This window comes from Hordeum vulgare, chromosome 7H (genome assembly GCF_904849725.1).
Source record: "Hordeum vulgare subsp. vulgare chromosome 7H, MorexV3_pseudomolecules_assembly, whole genome shotgun sequence".
In the NCBI taxonomy this organism is placed as follows: domain Eukaryota; kingdom Viridiplantae; phylum Streptophyta; class Magnoliopsida; order Poales; family Poaceae; genus Hordeum; species Hordeum vulgare.
Window position 1 is genome coordinate 6,950,426 of NC_058524.1, and position 25,510 is coordinate 6,975,935.

At 42.4% G+C, this 25,510-nt stretch overlaps 2 pseudogenes; both read right to left on the reverse strand.

Annotated features, from left to right (window-relative positions):
- Positions 1 to 844: 844 nt before the first annotated feature.
- On the reverse strand, positions 845 to 1,428 carry LOC123407963 (annotated as a pseudogene).
- A 7,767-nt stretch (positions 1,429 to 9,195) lies between these two features.
- On the reverse strand, positions 9,196 to 10,757 carry LOC123407964 (annotated as a pseudogene).
- Positions 10,758 to 25,510: the final 14,753 nt, after the last annotated feature.

The following is a 25,510-nucleotide window of genomic DNA, read 5'->3' on the forward strand; positions in this document are numbered from 1 at the left end:
GAATTTTTTGCTGCCTCATATAACATCTGAAACGTATTCTAAACATGGGATCTTGACACGATGATGGTGAAGAAGGGGTGGTTGCAGGAAAGTGGGGTGGCTGCGAGTTGCGACAGTGAGTCCTCGCAAGGCAGCTGCTTCGATGGACACACAGGGGTCTCCATCTTAAAAAATCAACTTCCCACTGTTAATGTCAACTCCATGCAGATTTTGTGACCTAGTTCTTTCATTTCCATAGGGAGTGAGTTGTAAAAAATCACCATATTTAAGGAATCGTTTGCAGAAAACTATCTAATCGTTATTTTTCTAAATTCACCATGTTTTGAGTAAACATTTTGCAGAAAGCACTGATCACTTTGTTATAGCGAGAGCTCGGCCGGCACGACGGTGCCGTGGCCTTGCTATCCGTACGATGGCTCACGGCGACCACGAACAGGTCTCCCTCCTCCCGCACCCGAGCTGCACCGCCGCCGCTTGCTTCGCTGGGAGAGCAGGGTCACGCCCTGCCAACCGCCGCCGCTTGCTCCGTTGGGATGGCATGCGTGCCACTGCCTCTTGCTCCGCTGGGAGGTTGGGTTCGCCTCGGACCTACGCGCAGGTACCGTTGATTACTTCGCTGGCTGTGTGGGGTTGCGCCCGAGCTGCTCGCCGCCATCGCCACCGCTTGCTCTGCCGGGAGGTTAGGTCGGCGCCGGAGCTGCCCGTCGCCGCCGCCGCTTATAGCTGCTCCGAACGACGTTGTGTTTCGGCTCCCCGACTGCACATCTGGGAGAAGAACCTTATCTCTTTGAACTTTTTATGTTTTTGTCCTTCATATTTCCGTTTTTTATGAAAAGGCATTACATCAGCTAATTTTTGCCAAGTCAGCTTCTTAAAATAATGCACACTGTCAGAATGTGGTCAAACGGGCTAATTCCTCCGGTCAGTGCTTTGTGCAAAATGTTTGCTGAAAATGCGGTGACTTTTACAAAAAAATTAACAACTAGGTTGTTTTCTGCAAACGATGCCCCCAATGTGATGGTTTTTTGAAATTCACTCTTTCATATGGGATTAGCAGCTGCTTGCAGGTACTTTGTCGAGAGAAGCTTGACATGCCAATGCCACCATAGAGTGTCAAATCAGACCAACGCACGGGAAGGGGATGAAGAATCTCTTACCTTGGCGCGGGGGCGGGGGCTGGGAGGAGGGCGATGGAGATAGCGACGGCTTGTGTGGGGCCGTGGCACACAACACATAAGCCTGGCCCTTGCGGTGCTCCTGCTCACGGTGCACGACGACGAGCTTGCAGCGGTACGTCCTGCTGACGTCGGGAGGCGGTCAGCGATGCCGCCGTTGATGCTGGCCTGCAGTGCCTGGTCATCATTGGCGACCTTCGCGTCTGCATCCTCGTCCACCGGGGAGCGCGGGCGGCGTCGAAGCCGCAGCCATTCTGCACACAGAGTAGTTTTAGAGCGTCTTCAACATGCGTGCCCTAGCGCGGCGTCCTAAAAAAATATACAATGCCAAAATAACGTTTTTAGCATGCTAGAGGATGTTTGCTCCAACAAACGCGTTCTTTCTAGGTTATAATTGTAACATCATACGTCATTGGGACTCCGCATCCTCGTATGCATACATATGTTCCGTTTCTTTCGGAAAAGGAAGGCATGTGCGTCCTTGGATGCATATAACCATAGTTTTATTAACGAGAGATATCGTATACCAAGACCGAACAGATGGACTTACAGAAGAAGAAAGGAAAAACCTAGAGCAGCATCATGAAATAGCTTAGTGAAAACCGTTTTTTGTTTCATATGTTCCATACACAAGCTAATGCAGAATGTGTCCCAAGTCCTAACAGACAAATACAGTACTCTACAGAACATTGCAAAGAAGGGGTCACAAGATGGAACCAATGTCGTTCTGTATACTACAAGCGGCAAAACCTTTTGCACCCAAGCGACGAAATGTAGAGAACAACATTCCATCATCCCACGCCTGTTGTTCCTGATGTATCCTATTCTCAGTTATCTATATGTAACTTTATGTGGATGGTGCATATGCCCATGCATTGCTAGTTGCTAGTTAGCCTGCTACTCACTATATATTTATAAAATTAATATGTATTTAAGCTATGTTGTACATGGTTGTTTGAGAACACTTATTTCCAAACAATTCCAGGACATATTTCTCGGTGGAACTTATAAATCACTGCATGTTTGAGCCAGACATCACATTTAAACACCTAGCGCCTCAAGCTCAAAATGAAAATTGTTGCCAAACCACTAATTGCGTTAACTGGTCCAAATTAAGTTGTTCATGGGAGTAATTTACATTTTGACAACACACAAAAGCCCTCAATATATGGAACCATAAACATATTGTGAAGTATATCCCACGATAGACATGGTCTCAATGATGTTGGCACCACTGGAGTTGACCTCCTCTCACAAGCTATAAGGCAGTATCTGGACTTGGAACACCACCTCATCTCTAATGTCACTATGTCAGCCACCAGCTCGACAAAGGCCAACATGTCATATGAGAAAATTACTATCATCTCAAGCACATTTGCAATACTCATATGTGGCATGGTGTTGTGCTAGAGAACCATAATGATCAACACAATATTTTCAATTAAATACAAAACCCAGTGTGGCATACAAATTTTTAGAACGTAGGGTATGCTTGGGTGCGTTTGGGTGTATTGGTGAAGGGGAAGGGGAAGGGGAAGCAATGCACACCTTTGGCCCAAGAATGTGTTTTAAACTAGATGGTTCCCCGCGTGTTTCTGTGGAAACACTAAGAGATGTGCAGCTATGGAATATTATTATTGCATCCTAATTTTTTTAAGTTAGGAACTAGATGGTTCAAATAATTTTTTAAATGAATTACATTAATTTTTCTAATGAAGAAACACCTCAAGTCAGATAGTCAGATCAATATTTGACATTCCTTTTTTAATTTACATAAACCTATCTCTACAAGTCTTGTAGTATTATGGAGTTTTTCAAGAAAAACGCTTTAGTATTTTACAAATAGATGAAACACCATGCAATACTTGTATTCACGTATTGCCTTCTTCAATTCATATTTTCCAGTCTTTAATTCATCATAACAATCACTGTCTATCGCCAATTCCATCAATTTTTCGTACCACGAATAAGATGACATGAGTTCGTCTAAGATGCATGACATGAATAATTACGTAACTAATTATGATATGGCAAACATGCATGACTTGGTGAGGTGGAAGAGTTCCAATATAGTGGATTGCTGAAAAAATTGATTGTAGTGGGGGCGAACTTTTTAAGAATAGAGGATTAGATAGCAAAAGATAGGATCAAACTCATACTACCTCCGTCCCAAAATTCTTGTCTAAGATTTATCTAAATATGGATGTAGCTAGCATTAAAATGTGACTAGATACATTTATATTTTGATAAATCTAAGACAAGAATTTTAGGACGGAGGGAGTATGTTTTTAATACATGTTATTCTACCATTATGACATAAGTTGGCATTATTTTTATACTCCATCTCTTTTTCTTTTATTTCTGTTGATATTCGTTTCCATGGCAGTAATATATAATACGTACTGTAGTACACAGAGATAATTCAAATCGTTTTCACCCAAAATGACATGTATTCAGATGAGGGCGCAAATTTTGTTAGCCAAACATTTGGCTTGTTGGCACTAGCTTCATTGTAAAACAAATTGCTCTGGATTGCTAGTTTAAAAGCATGGTGGCAGCTACGCACGCGCGGTGGCAGCTACACACCCTTTGACAAAAAGTGCCTTCTTGATATATACGGTGTCAGGTTTCTTATGGCATTGACACCAGTGCATTTTTGTTGTATAGAAATGATGTTTTATTACATTTCTTTCTCCTTTTATTACATTTTTGACACCAGTGCCTTTTCGTTGTGTAGAAAGGGTGTTCTGTCAATTCTCTCGTTTGCTTGCCTTTTGGCATAATAGCATGCTTGCTTACCTGGCTGGTACAAAGTGACGATATTTTTGATATAGAGTTACTTTTCATAGTCCCAAATAATTTACCAATATAATTAGGGATGAAAATTGGGGCCATGCGTAGCTACTACCATTGGTAGAAAATTATTTTTGTTAAAGAGTTAAAAGCATATCTATCTATACCTATACTAATTAGAGACTCTCCAAAAATTACCACGTTAATTAGAATTTACGAGTCGTTCATCTATGTAGGGCCAAATTATTACGGTCTAGATTAACCCTTATAATTTTCCGATGACATTTGCTTAGTTAGGGCTAGAAATATAAGCCCACACACCTTTAACGGTTAGAAGATGCAAAAAACGCAGATTTGATGGGTCCACATTAGCCTCCACGTTTAATCCTGGAAACTTAAAATCATACGGTAGCTACAGATTCAATCTTTTTTTCTTTAAATGCCTTAGATCTTTTCAATCTAATCATACCTCAATCCCATAACAATCCACGTTGCCCCTGCTCTCCCGTTTCCTTCCAGGAAACACCACCTCCTTCGTCTATTCTGTTTTTGCTGCTCCACCGCATCTCCTCAGGACGTCGCCTCCTTCCTCTATCATGTTTTGTGCTGCTCCGCCGGATCTCCTCCCTGGGCGAAGATTTGACTTTGACCATGATGGCTAGGTTCTCCTACAAAGCGTTGGCAATTCTCCTCATCAAGGTGCTCACCCTCTCCATCTATCACCCAGCTGATTTGTCTATTCAGGATTTCCCCGTATACTACTCTAGGTCTGATCACTTTGCCAATGACGTTCTCTCATGGCAGGTCTTGCCATTGTTCTATTCTTTTGTATGTATCTCCTTTGTATACGAGGCTTCAATCTCGGCAAGGGCTCAGCTCTCGGGTAGCTTTTGTTTCAAACCTAGGTATTTGATTACAATTCCTTCATCTCTAAATACGATAATGATTTTCTTCTTATTGTATAGTTATTATTTATTAATTATTAACTGGCTACGATCCAATCTTTCAGCATTGATCCTGAGTGTTGTCTATAGATTTTTTTTTTTGTTGACGGCTGTGCGCTTAAAATTGTTTCTACCAACCCTGTTGTTGCTTGGTAATCACCAAAATTGGCTTGAAAGTCTTCATTGATCAATTTAACAGTGATTTGTGATTATCTCTATGAACTTGCTTGCTACTATGGGCACTCAATACACACTGAACGTGAATTAAAAATATCTGCTGATTAATCCGCAGGTGCTTGGATGTCACTCTGTGTATAACGTACAAGTTCGACAGATATGAAGATTAATCGAAGTATGCTTTTACTCTTCTTTCTCATGGTGCACGGAGTGAGCTGATGCGATGATGGAATGGTGAGACGCGATCGTGGGTTTCAGGATCAAAGTTCAAAGATGGTAGTCAGAATTAGCTCAAGATGTGTTCCTGCAGCTGCATGCATACGTACTTAGCTTAAGAACCATTACAAGTAATTAACTATTTATACTTATTTTTCCACCATATGATGTACTACCATGGTCATGTTTAATCAATCCAAATTGCATGTTTTGGAGTTTACATGTGGGCTAACAGACCGTGTAAAACTGCGTGAAGCTACCAACTTAAGCAACGCAATGGGTTGTTTTAGACTCCACATTCTTTTGACATCCTGGAAGTTAGTCATGTGATCTGTGTAAGATTTTTCCCTCATGCTCTCTACTATTTTCTCTTAATTTCTTATTGTACCCAGACTCATGTTTATGAAGTTTTGCGCCCAAAATAATCGTTACAGAATATGAGTACTATTCAAAGATAGCAGTAAATTATGTGCGTCAGACGAGCGATAAGATTTTCAAGGTCGTCAACAAGAATTTTATTTATAGTGTTGCAGGTGCTTACTGCATAACATGTACGATATTGTTAAAGGTATTAATTTTGTGTTAACTGTGCATGTATGATCTATTTTTGCAGTCTCCTTTGGGTTATTAGAACGGTAAGCTTTCTAGGGTCATTGACAAGAGTGAGTATACATGCGGGCTTACATACCATGCATGTAAAACTGGGTGCTACCTTCTTGAAGCAAACATAGGGGGTTGTTTTCTTACATTCATATTTTCAGTTGGATTCCACAATATACTAACATCCCGAAAGTTGGTAATGTGATCTCTACCTTTTTACCCATGTGCTCTCTCTACAAATTCTTCTTAATTTGTTATTTCATGGAGCCTTAAAGTTTACAAAGTTTTGAGTTCAATATAATTGTTTTACAGATGGGGGGGTATTGGGCACAAATGGTACATGATATGGGTGAGAACATGGTAATATTTCCAAGGTCATCTATGAGAGTGTCATTTATACTACTAAAAGTGTTCAACTCTGTACGATATTATTAAAGGTATTATTGTTGTGTTTTCTATTTTGGTAGGCTCCTATGCGCGATTAGAAATGTAATTAAGATATCTCGTGTCATCGACAAGAGCGTGATTTATATTATTTCAATTGTTTAACTGTGAAGTCTTATTTATTTGTCTATTTTTGTAGGCTTGCTCCCAGGTTTCTTCTTCATCGGGGAGATTCGCTGACGAGTAAATAGGCTAAAGGTAAATTATCCAAGACCACATACAGTATTAATATGCATCTTTGTAGTCAAGTTTGAGGTCTTTTTTCAGCTGAAGCCATCTTCGAGTTATTTCCTAGAAATGTTTTACCCAAATTGCATGTTTTCAATTTCACATGCATGCTTGCATACCTCTTAAAATTAAGTGGTCCAACGAAGTTCTGGGCCCACTCATGGAATTCCTTATGTTGTTCACATTCCAGTCTGATGGGATAGTCTCTTGATGTCTTGAGAGTAAGTTAAGTGTTCTCAGATTCTAGTCATTAACATGGCTGATCGAACTTACTCCCTCATGCTTGGTGACGCTCCAATTCTTCTTTGTTATTGCAGGAGCTTTTATGTTTCATAGTTGTCCCCTGCAAATAATCATTTTAGAGAGGGTCGTTTGTGTTCATTTTATTTCTAGGAACCCATTTATCCTAAGTTTGCAATTTTAGTTAGGTCACCAGTATGATGGAATTCAAGTATTTGACATAGATAGGGATACATGCTGCCGTTTAGAAGAATGGTACGTTCTAAACATGAGCGTGATTTATTCTACTATGTGTGCAACTATGTAATATATCCTTCGAAGTAGAATTATTATGTATTGTTTTTCTATTTTTGTAGTCCTACTGTTATTATTATTTTTGTCATGGAGTTTGCTCATGACTAAGTTGACAACAGGTAAATCCTCTGAAACAACATATAGTATAAATATGCAGGTTAGTTCAGCTTGTGGTTGCTAAATTACATCTTTGTCTTACCACTCAAGATGACATTTGTATCTATGGAAATATTTAAAGGCTTGATTTTCCATGAATATTCTTCTTTTGGTTAAGATTTATTTCATAACTTCGGTTCACATATTATATGTAACATTATTTGATTAGATACAAAGAAAATCGTAGTAATTACAATGCTTCTCTAAATAATTGGCGTACCTAAGTAGACATGCATGTTCTACATTAGCACATGGTCCTTATTTGTTAACCCAGACTGTGCAAAGTTATATGGAGTTGCCTTTATAATATACAAGCGCATGCGGTTCTACATGAGGACTTCGATAAGTAACCCATTGTTGAATCAAGAAAAATTGATACATTGGAGATAAAACTAGGGAAAAGATATGAACATCTGTCTCCACACCGGTTCTATCCAATGGACATGTCAAGTTATATGCCGATGCGTGTATGTTATTTATACTTATGAAAAAGTATTTTTTGCGTCATTTCCATGGGTTATGACCCTATACCAATTGGTAGAGTTGCCCACTTTGTAGCATCTATTGTGTAACTCGATCATGTGGAATTAGGTAGTTCTTACATAGTATCTTTGATACATTTTTATTCTCCAATCAATAAACATCATTAAAATTTCTAAGTTATTCATTTTTTTTAATCTAGCCCGTGCAAATGCACGGGTTGACAACTAGTATATTAAAAAATTGCTGAAGCAATTAACCCTGCTCAATTTTCATTAATCATATGGCAAAGCCTTAGCGCAGCGGTAAAGTTGTTCCCTTAGGGCCACGCTTTTTGAAATGTATGTAAGTTGATGTTAGCTGCATTCCTATTGCTTCAGTACCAAGTCAAAGACTTCTTAGTTTTTCTGTTCACCCTGAAGAAAGTCAAATATTTCACAATAAAATGAGATAGAAGCTTGAAAGAATAGTGTGGTCATATTTCTCTTACCTCATCCTTTTGACAAACATAATGACTAATAATTTTTAAAAGTAAACATTCCAATTCATCTAGCAATAGAGACCCATAGAACAAGAGTTAACATCATATAAATAAATATTTCAACCGAAAAGTGTTTCTTGGATGCAATCAAAACAAATAAACGCGACCTAGCATGAATAGTTTCTAGATATATGGATTTGTCTCCCTTTTCCTAGGAAGAGACATGTTTTCGATTTCACTAGTATAAAATTGCTTACAAGGTCATAATTCAACATGTTTTAGCCACACATCACCTTTCAACACCCTAGCCTGAAGCTCAAATAAAAAAAATCTCAAACCATTAAAGGAGGCAAAATTAAGTTGATCATGGGAGTAATTTACATTTTACCAACGAGCAAAAGCCCTTGATCTATGGAGTAATAAAGCTCTCGTGAAGTATACATCAGGATAAACATGGTCTCAATGATGTTGGCACCATTGGACGCGACCTCCTCTGACAGGCTATGTGGGGGTATCTGAACATGGAATACCACCTCCTCTCTAGTGCCAGCCACCAGCTTGACAACGGCCGACATGTCTGAGCACATTGCTACAGTCTTAAGCATGTTTGGAGTACTCAGATGTAGCATGGTTTTGTGCTAGAGAACCATAATGTTCAGGACCATATTTTCAATGAAATACAGTGTTCCAAATTGTTACAAAGAAGCCAAAGTTGACTCCATCCATCCAGCAATATCATACAATATAGCTGAAGTATTATCCAGATATACAGATTTTTTGTCTCATTACCAAATTGTTATGGGGAATTACAACGTAAGAATCCAACATGCATCACCTTCCAAAACTATTCCGGTAGTAAACTGACCCAAAATACGCTGACCATGTGAGGAATCCAGATTTTAACAGCGCTCAAATGTTCCTCGTTTCCTGTGCTCCATGCAACAAGATAAGTCTTCTGAACTGACCTCTAATCCACGATGACCAGAGGATCGTCGGCGGTGCAACATCTAGAGGTGATCTCCTTTGGCAGACCACCGCGTAGTATCTGCACCTGGAACACAAGCATCGTTGACCTGTAGCCGGTTGTTGACACAAAAGTCCATCTAATCTGCATCCAGATTTTCCGTCTTCAAGTTGCCGCAGTAGCCCATGGCCCATGACTCCCACGGCAGATAAGAGTGGCAGAGGTGCGTGCCGCCGGGAGGTGCTTGTCGAAGCGACCTGGAATGCACTGGACACAAAGCAACATCATAATAATAGTAGTAAACGGGACATTTCTGCAAATACTGAGTATATTTGGAGAATTTGCTAGTGTCTCCTACTCTCCTACCAGCTGAAATGGCTTCTGAACATGAGAACTCGACAGGATGATGGTGAAGAAGGGGTGGTTGCAAGAGAGTGGGGTGGTCTCACAATCCTCGCTGTCATCTGGAGCTAGCGACAATGAGTACTCGCAAGGCTCTACTTTTGGTTTGATGAGGTGTGCATCCGGCAGCTGCTTAGATGGACATACAGGGGTCTCCATCTGAACAAAATCAAAGCGATCAACTTCCCACTTCAATGTCAACTCCATGCAGATTTCGTGACCCAGTTCTTTCTTTTCATATGTCAAACTGGAAAAATATTCTATGAATCTGTACTCCAGAAAAAGCTTTGATCTCGACAGTGAAAATTATCTGTCCTCGAGTCATTTCAGAGAACATGACAGTGAAAGAAGGAGGAGTAGTTACTGCTGTCTTGTACTATAAATTCTATTTTGCTTACAACTTCAAGAGTGTTACTGCTGTCTTGTATTATAAATTCTATTTTGCTTACCCGATCGATGTTAAGTTTGCATATAGTTCTTGATGAATAGTACTTGCTCATCTTTCACCTGATCGGACAAGTAAGAGCTCCCTTGAACATCTGCAAAGGAAAAATTTGCAACAAATTAATCTTCATGATGTAACTATCAATCTAATTGGTACTCACTCTATTCTAAAACCACAACACTTAGTTTGAAACGGAGACAGTAATGAAGAACATTATACATAGTAGAATTCCATAGTGGAGAAATCGTGAAAATACTATGGAACGCAGAATAAGATCTGGAAGTGCCCATCAGGCTGTCTGACTGGTTTTTCTAAAGAGTTGCAGTTGGTTTCCCAGATTATCTGTAATACTGTTTTCATAAAGCCTGGGTCTAAATTCAGGCGCCACAAATTAACCAGGTACTATCGCTCCTTTGTACACATGATTTGACTGACAAAAATACGATACTACACTCATGTTCTGATTCACTTGTACTCAGAAATAAAGGAAAGATTAGAGGTGAAGATTTTTGTGCACTCAAATCTCATGAAGGAACAATGCATGCATGTCCACCACCGAATTATTCACATCCACCAATCATGTCACGTGCATCCACATGCGCGAAGTGCACAAGGACCAAAGGATTTGGGTTAATTAACAAAGATCACTCACGGCCGTGGGCGTTGGCTGCGCGAAGTGCTTCTACAGACGCGTATTCGTGCAGTCTGCCTGCCACATCAGTCCGGATGGGAAACGACGACGGACACGGCCGGAGGTCTCTGCTAAATAAATAGCTACCTTAATTTGGGTTTAGACTTGGTATTTATTGTACTAGTAAAAGAGCCCGTGCATTGCAACGGGTATAAAATAAAATCCATTTTTAATTTATTGTCAGTAAGGCTTTGATTATCTTATAGTCATGCAGAATCATCCACTTGACATTGTAACATTGGCATAGTTTAGTTTTATATGAATATGCAAAGATTACCGTATTTATCCATTGATATAACGGGAGAAAAAAAGTTGAAAATATAGGTATGAAATCATCTAAGTCCGAACACATTAAAGCGACGAGATCATGTGAGCAAGCACACAAACAGAGGGGTTTTATGTCATCAAACAAGAGAAAATATGTTGTACTTCTATTGAAGTAAATATTCCAGCATAGCAGTTCAACCGTATTCACACATGTGCATCCAGCAAAGGCAGACTTAGCATGACACGTCCAGAAACCGTAGAATTTTATCATGTACTCCCTCCGTTCCAAAATAAATGTCGCAGATTTTATACTAAACTAGTATAACTTTTATAGTAGAGCATCGACACTTATTTTGAGACGGAGGGAGTATTATTATGGGGAAGCACACCCTTCATTTTTTGGAGTGGACACATCACATCACTTTTTTTGAAGTATGCACATCCTCCATTTTATTCCTAGGTCCGCGAGTGACATTCAATGTCATACGTCATATATTGAGAACTTCTTAGGCACACACATCATTAATATTTGGCCAAGAATATCACTGCACCGTGATGCATCACTTCAATGATTATAATACTACCTTTCTTGCTTCGCGATTGAATGATTTTTAGAAAAAAAAATTACATTAATTCGACAAGTCAATGCCCATTGCGCTTGCAGCCTACGATTCAGCGTCTTTATTTGCATTCTCCCACACTCTAGAGGGTCTTCCTTTAATTCTCCCTTTCTTGATTTGCGATTGAATGATTTTTATTTTTATTTTTGCTTTTCAATTGAATGAATCTATAGGAAGGAATCCTCGAGCTCGTACAGTCGTACGTACTCCCTTCATTTATAAATATAAGTTTATTTAGAGATTTTATTACGACATACAGATGTATATTGATATATTTTAAGTGTAGATTCACTAATTTTGTTTTATATGCAGTTTATAGTAAAAAAATTTAAAAAATTATATTTAGCAATGAAGAGATTATGTTTCAGGTCCTGCATGCATGTATCGTGGTAGCACCCTTCCTTTCTCTCCTTCCTGTCACTAGTAAATTTGCACGTGCAACGCACGTTAATTTGTAAATTAGGAGATATACATACTTTGAAAAATAAACTAGTTTCCACTTTAAGGTTATATTCACAAAAATTCTCACATGTCGATTTGTTCTCGCATTAATTCAACCAGTCAATTGCTCATTGCTCTCGCAGCCTACGATTCGGCGTCTTTATTTGCATTCTCGCACACTCTAGAGGGTCGTCCTTCAATTCTCCATTTCTTGCTTTGCGATTAAATGATTTTTATTTTTATTTTTGCTTGTCAATTGAATGAATCTATAGGAAGGAATCCTCGAGCTCGTACCATCATACGTAATCCCTCCGTTTCTAAATATAAGTTTTTTTAGAGATTTTATTACGACATATAGATGTATATTGACATATTTAAGTGTAGATTCATTCATTTTGCTTTATATGTTGTCCATAATAAAATTATTTAGAAAACTTATATTTAAAAACGAAGAGAGTATGTTTCAGTGCCTGCATGCATGTATGTGGTAGCACCCTTCCTTTCTCTCCTTCCTGCCATGCCGTTGCCTTCCTCTTCTGCTTTTTTTGTCTTGGATTGAAGTTGTCAACAAGCCTACACACGCACGTGGTAGGTTTTCTTTGCGAACAACGGTACTAAGTCCAAAACATACATACGTATGTTGTAGGTTTCGCTAGCTCTCCTGATGCATTCCATTATTGCTATCGCCTAGATCAGATCAATTTGTCGCACGATAGTTTTTTCATATTGCTCAATCCGCTATTTTTCAATTGAATTGAATTCCGCTGATTTTCATACACGTCCTCCTTTATGTGGTGTTCGAATAACTTGCTTATTTTCTAGTCAACTCGAAGTAAATAAAAATTGGTGAATTTTGATATAAAGTAGTAGGTCTATTAATTAAATAAGGACCCATTTTCTAGAACAAAACATGACATAGCTCGGTTGGTTGTTGCCATCAGAATTGAAGAGGAGATCTGAAGTTTGAATCCTACGATCTTTTTTTGTTGTTGCTACCGCATCCATAATTCGGTAGGGAAAAAAGCAAAGAAAGCAAACCTTGGACAAAAAAGCGAGTGACAAAAGGAAAAAAAACACAGAAACAGTGTGCGGCCCATTTGTGGTGGACCAAAAAATTACGCAACGATGACCGATGCGAGTGACAAAAGCAAAAAAGGCATAGAAACAGTGTGCGGCCCACTTGTGGTGGCCAAAAAATTATTCATAGACACTATATTCAGTAGTAAAAAAGTGAAGCATTCTTTTGTAAAAACGTACTACGGACTAAGTATATCTATTTTGTTATTAGTAGGTACAGATTGTCTAGCTATTGCTACAAATCGCGTCTACGATACGTGTAGGACTACCACCTTGTGAGCTTCATAGTAAAACCCTAACTTTTCATCTATTTTGTGTGCTCCGTTTGTTGTCCATAATTTCAGATTGCAATCATCTTTGTTCTTCCTTGTTCTTTGGTTGCTTCCAGGAATTTGAACCTCGTTGTTCAGGTTGAAAATGCCTATGCTAATGTCAATAACCATGTGAGATTGATTTAGGGATTGTCGACGCGTATCATCGGGTACGGTATACCCGGATCGTCAAGATCAAAATCCACCAAATCGATAATTATCCCCAATCTCATCGAAAGATCGGGCCGCCGTTACATCATCTGACTCCTCCTCCTCATCCATATAGGCGACCATCTAGTCGATGTTCGTGGCACGCTCGGCCTCAGCATCTGCCTCCTGCACATGATGGTGCTTCGCCTCCGCATCCGCCTCCAACCGAAGGGAATCGGGGATTGTCTGTCACTTCTTTTGTAGACTGCGTCCCTAACTTCCCCCCATGTCCTCCTCCTCCTTGTCTTCCTCCTGCTCCTCCGCATGCTCCTCCTCCTGCTCCGCAACCTCCTCCTCCGGATCCAACGTGTTCGCGGGTAGCCTCGCGGCGATACAGGCATCGCGCCTTGCCAGGATCCGGTCAAGGAGCTGAAGCCGACGCTCCGGCGATAGATCTATTACCTGGTGGCGTGGTGGCATGGCTACTAGTGGTGACGGACGGTGAGTGGAAAGCGACAACAATGGGGGACGGGTGGAGAAATGTGGACGTGCAGGGTTTCGGTGCTGGTGGTGAGCTTCAATAGTCTGGCTATGGCACCACGTGGCCCGACGGAGCCATCGGTCCGACGAAGAAGACGTCCATTGGACTGAAGGGTTTCCAGGCAATTCCATGTGGGCCCCGACTGTTAGTCTAGGTTGGATTTTTTGGACCCGTCACTGACCAGGCCGTCCGCCCGGGCATATGACAGGGGTTAGGGTGCCCGGATCGGTGTATATGTTCTTAGAGTCCGCATACACCAAATCCGGACCTTCAAAGGCCACATACACGTCTGTGGATAGTGATTGGTCACGTCTTAAATAATCCTTTTGCAACTGGATACATCAATTATAAAATTTTAAATTTATATTATTACATACAACGTCAAACCTAATCTAACCTATACAGTTTGTTCCTGCATTATTGAGGACTTTGCCAAGGCTTCGGGGCTACGCACCAATCTAGGTAAATGCCCTGCACACCTCATTAGATGCAACCTAGAGCAGTTTGAGATGGCGTAGGTTGGCGACTATTGCATCAGCGTCGTCGTCTACGGGGAGCACTGCCACCATTGAAGCCGCAATCATTCTGTACACAGAGTTGTCGAGAAACAGAGAGGAGGAATGCGCAGAGACGAAGGAAAGACGACTGAATTTTTGGCCTTTTGGTCCGGGCCATGTGCCACATGGAGCATGGGAGCACCTGATATTGTTCCTTGGACACCACATTTTCACTAAATACTCAGCAAGTAGAAGGGCAACTCAGCCAATTCTTCCTGACGCCGCCTATTCTTAAGATGAACATTTTCTAGCATAGTTCTTTTCCTCTTTTTTAACAGGAGGTTTTCTCATATGTGTCAAAACACTCGACTCTTAAAGCACACGGAGATCAAAAACCGGCTGGTGATGGCATATATATCGTTGGCCATGCGGTGTATGGTTGTTGACAAAATTTATAATAAACATTTAAGTTTAAGTACAATTCTCTGAGATTGGACGTGGCTAAAACTAATGATTGTTTCGAACAGGATCGAGACAATGAATATTTTTCTTAAGAGTATAGACCAAAAGAATCATAAATGGGAATTTCATATGCGATTTATTCTTACAACATGTGAATGGCACCCATACAGGAAAAAATATACTAATCGTTCATGTACTAAAAAAAATTATACGAGAATCCTACTAATCAAACTATCACATATCGTGGTTTCAATCATATTTATTCTCGCATTGTTTTTTCCTCTTCCTTTTTACTTTCTTTTCCTTTTCGAGAACAAAGTAGCATGCATCTCTGTCTTTCACTTAAAAAGTAACCCCATAATGAAGTTCATTTAGTACAATTAATCAATCATGGTTGAAAGCTTGGAAAGTCTTCCTCCTCCTTCCAATCCACCGCGTCCGGAGGTAGCCCAGCGGCAATCCGGGCTTCGCACCTTGACAGAAGCTGGTCAAGGAGATCAAACCAACGCTGGATATGTTACCCGGTGGTGTGGCGGCATGACTACTAATGCTGGCAGGCGGTGAGTGAAAAGCGACCACGGCAACGGATGGGTGGGTGAAACGTGGACGGTATAGTTTCAGTGTCAGCGATCGTCTACAATCGCTGGGCTAGAGCACTACGCAGCCCGATGAAGCGGTGCCACGCGCGCTCCATCGGTCCGATGGAGGAGACGCTCGTTGGACTGTTGGGTTTCCAGGCAATTTCGTGTTGGACACGACCGACAGTCCGACTTTGCGGATGCGCCCGGTAGCACCTGGGCCTCCCCATATCCGTCCTAGGTTTGAGCTGGAAATATGGAGTGCTGGACAGCCCGGGCGTTTGAGGCCCTTTTGAGACATCCATCTGCCCGAGCATATGAGGGAACGTTTTGGGTGCCCACCTGTATATGCTCTTAGAGTGCCTATACACCAAATATGACCCCTCAAATGTCGCGTATGCTTTCATGGATACTGACCGGTCACGTCTCAAATAATCTGTTCCACAATCATGTACCTCAATTATGAAAGTCTAATCCATACTATTAGATGTAATGTCAAACATAATCTAACCTATTACGGGCTTGTGTCAGAATTACTGAGGACTTTGGGAAGGCTTCAGGGCTATGCACCAATCTAGCTATGCGCCAGTTCTTTTGATGGCTTCTAGAATAAGTTTGAATAAGCCGCCCCTACCGAACTTATTTTAGAAGCCCAACAAAATTTATTTATTTAGAAGCCTAGTAATTAATACTTGACTAATAACCTTCTAATAAAAATTAGGTGAGCTTCTCAAATAAGCTGGGTATTGGGTGGCTTATTCTGAAAGCTCAAAAAAGACAGCAAAAAGAACTAACCCTAAGGGTGTGTTTGAAAGCACTTCCCATCCTATGCTAGTTGTTCCCGTTTGAGACATGTTGGGTCTAGACATGCTTAGTATATGCAACTGCAGTTGTCTGATAGCAGTGTATGTATTGAAGCATGCTGAACTGAGACTGTGTTTGGTAGGCTACATCAAACGAGACATGCTATGCCGAGACTGCGTTTGGTAGCGTGTATCTGAGCTAGGCTGCATGAATATATTTTTTGGCGCCAAGACAACATTGACAAAACATTTCAACATTTGACTGAACAATTCCAGCAAAAAAATTACCATGACGACAAAATCAACAATTGACATAACACATATAATAACCATAATTCTTAATGGTGCACGAGTAGATTCATATTACATAATAACCATAAATTGCAGCAGTGTACGAGTAGATTCATATTACATAAGACATAATAACCATAACCAAAAGGGATAGTTTCAACAAGCATCAACTAACATCAACTCAAAGAATATCAGGATTTGCTTTCAAGATACGCTTGAACCATGCTTGACGGACTTCCTCATCCATCTTCATAAAGTTAAGGCCTTTAGCCTTATATTCTGTGAGGTAATCTAAAATAGCCAAGCGCTCATTTTGATCAAACATAGTAAGGTCCATGATGACCTTGTACAAGTGAGGGTGTGTTTGTTGGAATTATGCCCTAGAGGCAATAATAAATATAGTTATTATTATAATTCCTGTATCAAGATAATCGTTTATTATCCATGCTATAATTGTATTAAATGAAGACTCATTTACATGTGTGGATACATAGACAAAATACTGTCCCTAGCAAGCCTCTAGTTGGCTAGCCAGTTGATCAAAGATAGTCAGTGTCTTCTGATTATGAACAAGGTGTTGTTGCTTGATAACTGGATCACGTCATTAGGAGAATCACGTGATGGACTAGACCCAAACTAATAGACGTAGCATGTTGATCGTGTCATTTTGTTGCTACTGTTTTCTGCGTGTCAAGTATTTATTCCTATGACCATGAGATCATATAACTCACTGACACCTGAGGAATGCTTTGTGTGTATCAAACGTCGCAACGTAACTGGGTGACTATAAAGATGCTCTACAGGTATCTCCGAAGGTGTTAGTTGAGTTAGTATGGATCAAGACTGGGATTTGTCACTCCGTGTGAACGGAGAGGTATCTCGGGGCCCACTCGGTAATACAACATCACACACAAGCCTTGCAAGCAATGTAACTTAGTGTAAGTTGCGGGATCTTGTATTACGGAACGAGTAAAGAGACTTGCCGGTAAACGAGATTGAAATAGGTATACGGATACTGACGATCGAATCTCGGGCAAGTAACATGCCGAAGGACAAAGGGAATGACATACGGGATTATATGAATCCTTGGCACTGAGGTTCAAACGATAAGATCTTCGTAGAATATGTAGGATCCAATATGGGCATCCAGGTCCCGCTATTGGATATTGACCGAGGAGTCTCTCGGGTCATGTCTACATAGTTCTCGAACCCGCAGGGTCTGCACACTTAAGGTTCGACGTTGTTTTATGCGTATTTGAGTTATATGGTTGGTTACCGAATGTTGTTCGGAGTCCCGGATGAGATCACGGACGGCATGAGGGTTTCCGGAATAGTCCGGAAACGAAGATTGATATATAGGATGACCTCATTTGATTACCGGAAGGTTTTCGGAGTTACCGGGAATGTACCGGGAATGACGAATGGGTTCCGGGAGTTCACCGGGGGGGGGGGGGGGGGAACCCACCCCGGGGAAGCCCATAGGCCTTGAGGGTGGCACACCAGCCCTTAGTGGGCTGGTGGGACAGCCCAAAAGGGCTCTATGCGCCAAGAAGAGAAAATCAAGAGAAAAAGAAAAAAAAAAGGAGGAGGAGTGAAGGAAGGGGGACTCCCTCCCACCAAACCAAGTCCAACTCGGTTTGGGGGGGGGAGTCCTCCCCCCTTGGACTCGGCCGACCCCCTTGGGGCTCCTTGAGCCCCAAGGCAAGGTCCCCTCCCTCCCACCTATATATACGGAGGTTTTAGGGCTGATTTGAGACGACTTTTCCACGGCAGCCCGACCACATACCTCCACGGTTTTTCCTCTAGATCGCGTTTCTGCGGAGCTCGGGCGGAGCCCTGCTGAGACAAGGTCGTCACCAACCTCCGGAGCGCCGTCACGCTGCCGGAGAACTCTTCTACCTCTCCGTCTCTCTTGCTGGATCAAGAAGGCCGAGATCATCGTCGAGCTGTACGTGTGCTGAACGCGGAGGTGCCGTCCGTTCGGTACTAGATCGTGGGACTGATCGCGGGATTGTTCGCGGGGCGGATCGAGGGACGTGAGGACGTTCCACTACATCAACCGCGTTCACTAAAGCTTCTGCTGTACGATCTACAAGGGTACGTAGATCACTCATCCCCTCTCGTAGATGGACATCACCATGATAGGTCTTCGTGCGCGTAGGAAATTTTTTGTTTCCCATGCGACGTTCCCCAACAGTGGCATCATGAGCTAGGTTCATGCGTAGATGTCTTCTCGAGTAGAACACAAAAGTTTTTGTGGGCGGTGATGTGCGTTTTGCTGCCCTCCTTAGTCTTTTCTTTATTCCGCGGTATTGTTGGATTGAAGCGGCTTGGACCGACATTACTCGTACGCTTACGAGAGACTGGTTTCATCGTTACGAGTAACTCCGTTGCTCAAAGATGACTGGCAAGTGTCGGTTTCTCCAACTTTAGTTGAATCGGATTTGACCGAGGAGGTCCTTGGAAGAGGTTAAATAGCAACTCATATATCTCCGTTGTGGTGTTTGCGTAAGTAAGATGCGATCCTACTAGATACCCATGGTCACCACGTAAAACATGCAACAACAAAATTAGAGGACGTCTAACTTGTTTTTGCAGGGTATGCTTGTGATGTGATTTGGCCAATGATGTGATGTGATATATTGGATGTATGAGATGATCATGTTGTAATAGAAATATCGACTTGCACGTCGATGGTACGGCAACCGGCAGGAGCCATAGGGTTGTCTTTATACTAACGTTTGTGCTTGCAGATGCGTTTACTATTTTGCTAGGATGTAGCTTTAGTAGTAATAGCATGAGTAGCACGACAACCCCGATGGCAACACGTTGATGGAGATCATGGTGTGGCGCCGGTGACAAGAAGATCGTGCCGGTGCTTTGGCGATGGAGATCAAGAAGCACGTGATGATGGCCATATCATGTCACTTATGAATTGCATGTGATGTTAATCCTTTTCTGCACCTTATTTTGCTTAGAACGACGGTAGCATTATGAGGTGATCTCTCACTAAAATTTCAAGACGAAATTGTGTTCTCCCCGACTGTGCACCGTTGCTACAGCTCGTCGTTTCGAGACACCACGTGATGATCGGGTGTGATAGACTCAACGTTCACATACAACGGGTGCAAAACAGTTGCGCACACGGAACACTCGGGTTAAGCTTGACGAGCCTAGCATGTGCAGACATGGCCTCGGAACACATGAGACCGAAAGGTCGATCATGAATCATATAGATGATATGGTTAGCATAGGGATGCTTACCACTGAAACTATACTCAACTCACGTGATGATCGGACTTGAGCTAGTGTAAGTGGATCATGAACCACTCAAATGACTAGAGAGATGTACTTTTTGAGTGGGAGTTTAGCGAATGATTTGATTAAGTTAAACTCTAATTATCTTGAACATAGTCTAAGTCCACTTTGAATATATTTGTGTTGTAGATCATGGCTCACGCGACAGTCATCCTGAATTTTAATACGTTCCTAGAGAAAGCTAAGTTGAAAGATGATGGAAGCAACTTTGTAGACTGGGCTCGTAATCTTAAGCTAATCTTACAAGCTGGGAAGAAGGATTATGTCCTTAGTGCTGCGTTAGGAGATGAACCACCCGCTACGGCTGATCAGGATGTTAAGAACGCTTGGTTAGCACGTAAGGAGGACTACTCAATAGTAAAATGTGCACTCTTGTATGGCTTAGAACCGGGACTTCAACGTCGCTTTGAGCGTCATGGAGCATTTGAGATATTCCAGGAGTTGGAGTTTATCTTTCAGAAGAACGCCCGGATCGAGAGGTATGAGACCTCCGATAAATTCTATGCTTGCAAGATGGAGGAAAACTCGTCTGTCAGTGAACATGTGCTCAAAATGTCTGGGTACTCAAACCGTCTAGCTGAGCTGGGGATTGAACTCCCGCAAGAAGCTATCACTCACAGAATCCTTCAATCACTGCCGCCAAGCTATAAAGGCTTTGTGTTGAACTACAACATGCAAGGGATGAACAAGTCTCCCGGCGAGTTGTTTGCGATGCTGAAAGTCGCAGAGTCTGAACTCCGTAAAGAGCATCAAGTGTTGATGGTGAATAAGACCACTAGTTTCAAGAGAAACGGCAAAGGCAAGAAGGGCAATTCGAAGAAGAGCGGCAAGCCTGTTGCCAATCCGACGAAGAAACCCAAAGCTGGATCTAAGCCGGAAACGGAGTGTTACTATTGCAAGGGTATGGGTCACTGGAAGCGTAATTGCCCCAAGTATCTGGCAGATAAGAAGGCGGGCAAAGAAAAATCAGGTATATTTGATATACATGTTATTGATGTGTACTTAACCGGCTCTCGTAGTAGTGCCTGGGTATTCGATACCGGTTCTGTTGCTCATATTTGCAACTCGAAACAGGAACTGCGGAATAGGCGAAGGCTGGCGAAAGATGAAGTGACTATGCGCGTAGGAAATGGTTCCAAGATTGATGCAATCGCCGTCGGCACTGTGTCACTTCCACTACTGGAATCTGCTGGTTTGCCGACAGCCAGAGCTGACGGCAAAGGACAGTTTAACTGATGGCAAAGGCTTTGCCGTCAGTGAGCTGTCGGCAAAGGTGTCGGCCAAGATTTTATCGGCAATCACCTTCTTTGCCGACAGCCGGAGCTCCACCGACGGCAAAGACTTTGCCATCAGCCTTGTGGCACGGGCTGACGGCAAAGAGAAGTGGCGGCAACGGCGCAGGCCGAGCTCCGTTAGAAGGTTAACGGTAGGCTTTGCCCACAGCCGTAGCAAAGCTGACGGCAAAGCCTCCCCTCTTTGCCCACAGCCGCAGCAGAGCTGACGGCAAAGCCCAAACACCTGGGTCCCCTTGGCCGCCTCTTTGCCGACAGCTAGAGCCCAGCTGACGGCAAAGCCTACCCCTGAGTCCCCTTGGCCGCCTCTTTGCCGACAGCTTTGTCCCAGCTGACGGCAAAGCCGAAAAATTGTGATGCCTAGAGTTGCCAGAATGCACAGGCTGTCGCCACGTGTCCTCTTTGCCGACAGCCCACCGATGGCAAAGGCATTGCCGTCAGTGAGCTGTCGGCAAAGACCCTCTTTGCTTTTTTCCATATTTGTTTTCTCTTAATTCCCTGCATTTGCAAAACATAGATACAAACAGCAACATATATATATTGAATCTGCCCCTAAACAGCACCACAAGTGCATCACAAAGTACGGACAGCACAACACAAGTGCAAACAACACGAATATATGTCATTAAAGTGCAAACAAGATCACAAAGTATTACAAAGCATCACAAGTGTATCCACAAATACAATTGCATTACAAAGTTCATCTAGGACTACACAAGTGCATTAAAAAGTCTCGAGCATCCATCCATATGCCATGCTGCTTTATCAAAATCTGCATAATGAAAAAGAATTTAGAAGAAGAATACAATAAGAAAGAAGTTACCTAAATTAAGCTAAGCAATTAGAAGAAGAAGGGGAAGAAGAAGAAGAAGAACAAGAAGAAGAAGTGGAAGAAGTGGAAGAAGAAGAAGAAGAAGATAGAGAAAAAGAAAGAAGAGAAGTTATCTTTTTCTCCTCTTTCTTCTTCTCTTATTTCTTCATCTCTTGTTTGTTCTTCTCTTCTGGTTTCTTTTAAAACTTTCTAAACTAATTATGTCATTTTTGAGCTCTAATATCAACTAGAATTTACTAAGCTAACTAAACCATGGCTAATATCAACTAGAATTTACTAAGCTAATTAAAGCCTGGCATAATCTAAGTTGATCTAAACAATAAGAAGAATAAGAAGGAGAGGAATAACTTACCAAATGCCAGGAAACGAAGGAGAAGCTGCATCTCCGTTGGTCGCTGGATTGCTAGGGCTCTCACCAGGAGAAGCAAAGGGATCGTGGAATTCAACTCTTGAATGATGCTGCAACAAGGCAAGAGTTAAAATATGTGGTTAGCACGGCAACAGACAATGGTATAAGACCGTGCAAGGTCGGTCATTGAAAGGGAACTCACCGTTCCCACCGGAGAAGGCATCGGTGGAGGGGGCGGCAAATCTTGCTTCTCACACATAGCCTGCAAATTAGTTTTCGAGGAGTCAAAGAAATAGCCTTGTTGCGTCTCACACATGGCCTTGCTTCTCACACAACTGACTTACCGCAACGAAGTCGTGCATGGCCTTCGCATGGGCATTATTGCGTGCCCTCTCCTCGTCAAGCAACCTCTGCGTATTCCGGTCCCTCTCCTCCAACAAGAGCCTGGTGGCCTCCCTCTCCTTCATAAGTGCGGCCTGCAACCACTCCTCAAAAGGAATTTTCATCATCCATCCAGGGACAAAAGAACGAAAGAACTAATGAAGAAAACTAACCTCGATGGCAAGATCAACTGGCCTCGCGCGTTGCCGTATTGCAGGAGCCGAGCTCGTTTGCCTCGACTTGATCTGAGATAGAGTCTCAGTGATAGGGACGAAGCCATCACACATGGCCAGCGTGCCATGACTCTTACCGCCACCAGAGATCATTAACGCCTCTGGATCGATAGGATTCTGGCTCGGGTCAAAGTCAGGCCCGCGCAGCTGTTTGACCACCTCAGAATAAGACGTCATCTTGCTGTAGGCGGACAGGCTTGTGTACGCCGACGGCCCGTCCCCCTCAGAATATGCCTTCGCCGTCTTGTACGAGCCCTTATGGGCCATGCTAAACGCGGCGTATCCCTCAGGCTCGGGCTGGTTATTGTGTTTGGCCTACACGAAAAGACAGAATTAGTACAACAAAAATCATGAACGAACGAATTATAGATGAAACAAAACAAGGCACACATACCCATTTTTTGGCGTATTGCTTGATGTTGACATTGCCTTGGTGGTGTGGCACACCAACCAGTTGGGCACGACGGTCCTTGGCCATAGTGTGGGTGCTCAACCAAGCCTCTGTGCACCACCTGTCCGCTATCATCTCCCAACAATCCATCTTATCGGCCAACCATCTCGGGGGCACCTATGAATGTAAGTTAATGAAGAACGAAACTAAGTATTATAACTAAATAGACCTAACTAGCCCTAAGAATTGATCTTTGGAATGTACATACCTCCATGTACTCGGTCTTATCAAGGAAAATCTTTCGACATTCACTCTTTGTCTTCGGCTCCCCTTGCTTGGCGTACCAATCTCGAACAGCCTGAACACGCATTTCGTGCCTCGTGTTATTCAATAAACTCTTGCACTCTTTCACGAGGTTCTTCTTGGCCGCCTCCTCCGTCCCCTCCTCGACCCTAAAGTGACTCTACAATTATGCCAAATAGATGCACAGATGAATAGTGAAATGATTTGGAAGGAAATAACAATATATAACATTGTATACTTACCCAAAAATCAGCCAACACCTTGTCGGCCACCCTCACGCAAACAACACCATTGACATGTGTGTTTTCCGGGAGCAGAGCGGCTTGGTAGTGCTCCCAGTTGAGTCCTGGCTCGGGAACCATACCCTCACCGGGCAACTGCACTATCCCGGGGAAGTGCTCCCTAAGTAAAGCACCAAGGAGGCAGTTTGGATTCCGGGTATTCTGCGGGTAATCCCACCCCCTACATAATGATAAGGCAAAGACATTAGCTACTTGGTGAAATATAATGATATAAGGTACACAATATATATCAACTTACTTCTCGCCTTCTGGCTTAATTAATGGCTTGTGCTGCAAGTCCAATCGGTCTGGAACTCGTGTCATACCACGTTGGTAGACCGACTAGCTGGCAGCCCCCTCAGCGTCCGCCTCAGCACCCTCCGCCTCAGCCAACGCCTCAGCACCCTCCGCCTCAGCACCCTCCACCTCAGCCTCCGCCTCAGCACCCTCACCCTCCGCCTCAGCCTCCGCCTCAGCCCCCTGCATCGGTGTCTCCTCCTGGACGGTAGGATCCCGCACCGGCGACACCCTCGTCTGCAAGGATGAAGTGGCCGAGGGTGGTGGCGACTGGCTCCTATCATGCAGCCTCCCTCTCCCACGACCACGTCCTCTGCCTCTCTTCTTTCCTACGCCTCTCCCACGGGGTTCCTCGGCAAAGCTCTGCAACAAAGTTCTCCGTAGCTGCCCAGGTGCTATCCTCAACTTATCCCCGCCTGCCATGTCTCACCACCTGTAATGATAAATAGTTAAATAATTAGTACAAATTCAAGGACAATAATTAAGTGAACAATAATAAATACATGAATAATTCAACTAATAATTTATTATTCAAGTTTTGTTACTCTTCTCTTCCTCTTACCACGTTAATTAGATTTTACGAGCCGTTAATCTAGTGGGACCTGATTATAACGGTGCAGATCGAATCACACAAGAAGGAAAAAAACACAGTTCTGTCACGTGATCTTACTCTCCCAATCTCAATCTCACACGTATCTCTAACAAACTCTCATATATAGTTTAAAAAAACTCATATATTGTTTACAGAATGCAGATGTGCATTTCTCCTTAGATATTTCCGCTGATTTATAGTTGAAAAGGGATAAATTGATGTATAAAAGCTAACAATATATGCCTCAAATCAGTGGTCAAGATTCTAAATTTAATTTGTGATATGGTGCATTGCATGGCATAGGCTACTGTTCTGTAGATATATTTTCTACATGCTTGCAGATTCTTACCACTACAACTGAATTATATATATATTTTATAAACATTAAATACAGTAGCTGACATGCATGTTGTGGTCAGATTAAATAGTTTGTCAATTTGCAATGGTTTTCTTATTGCCGCAAATGAAATTGA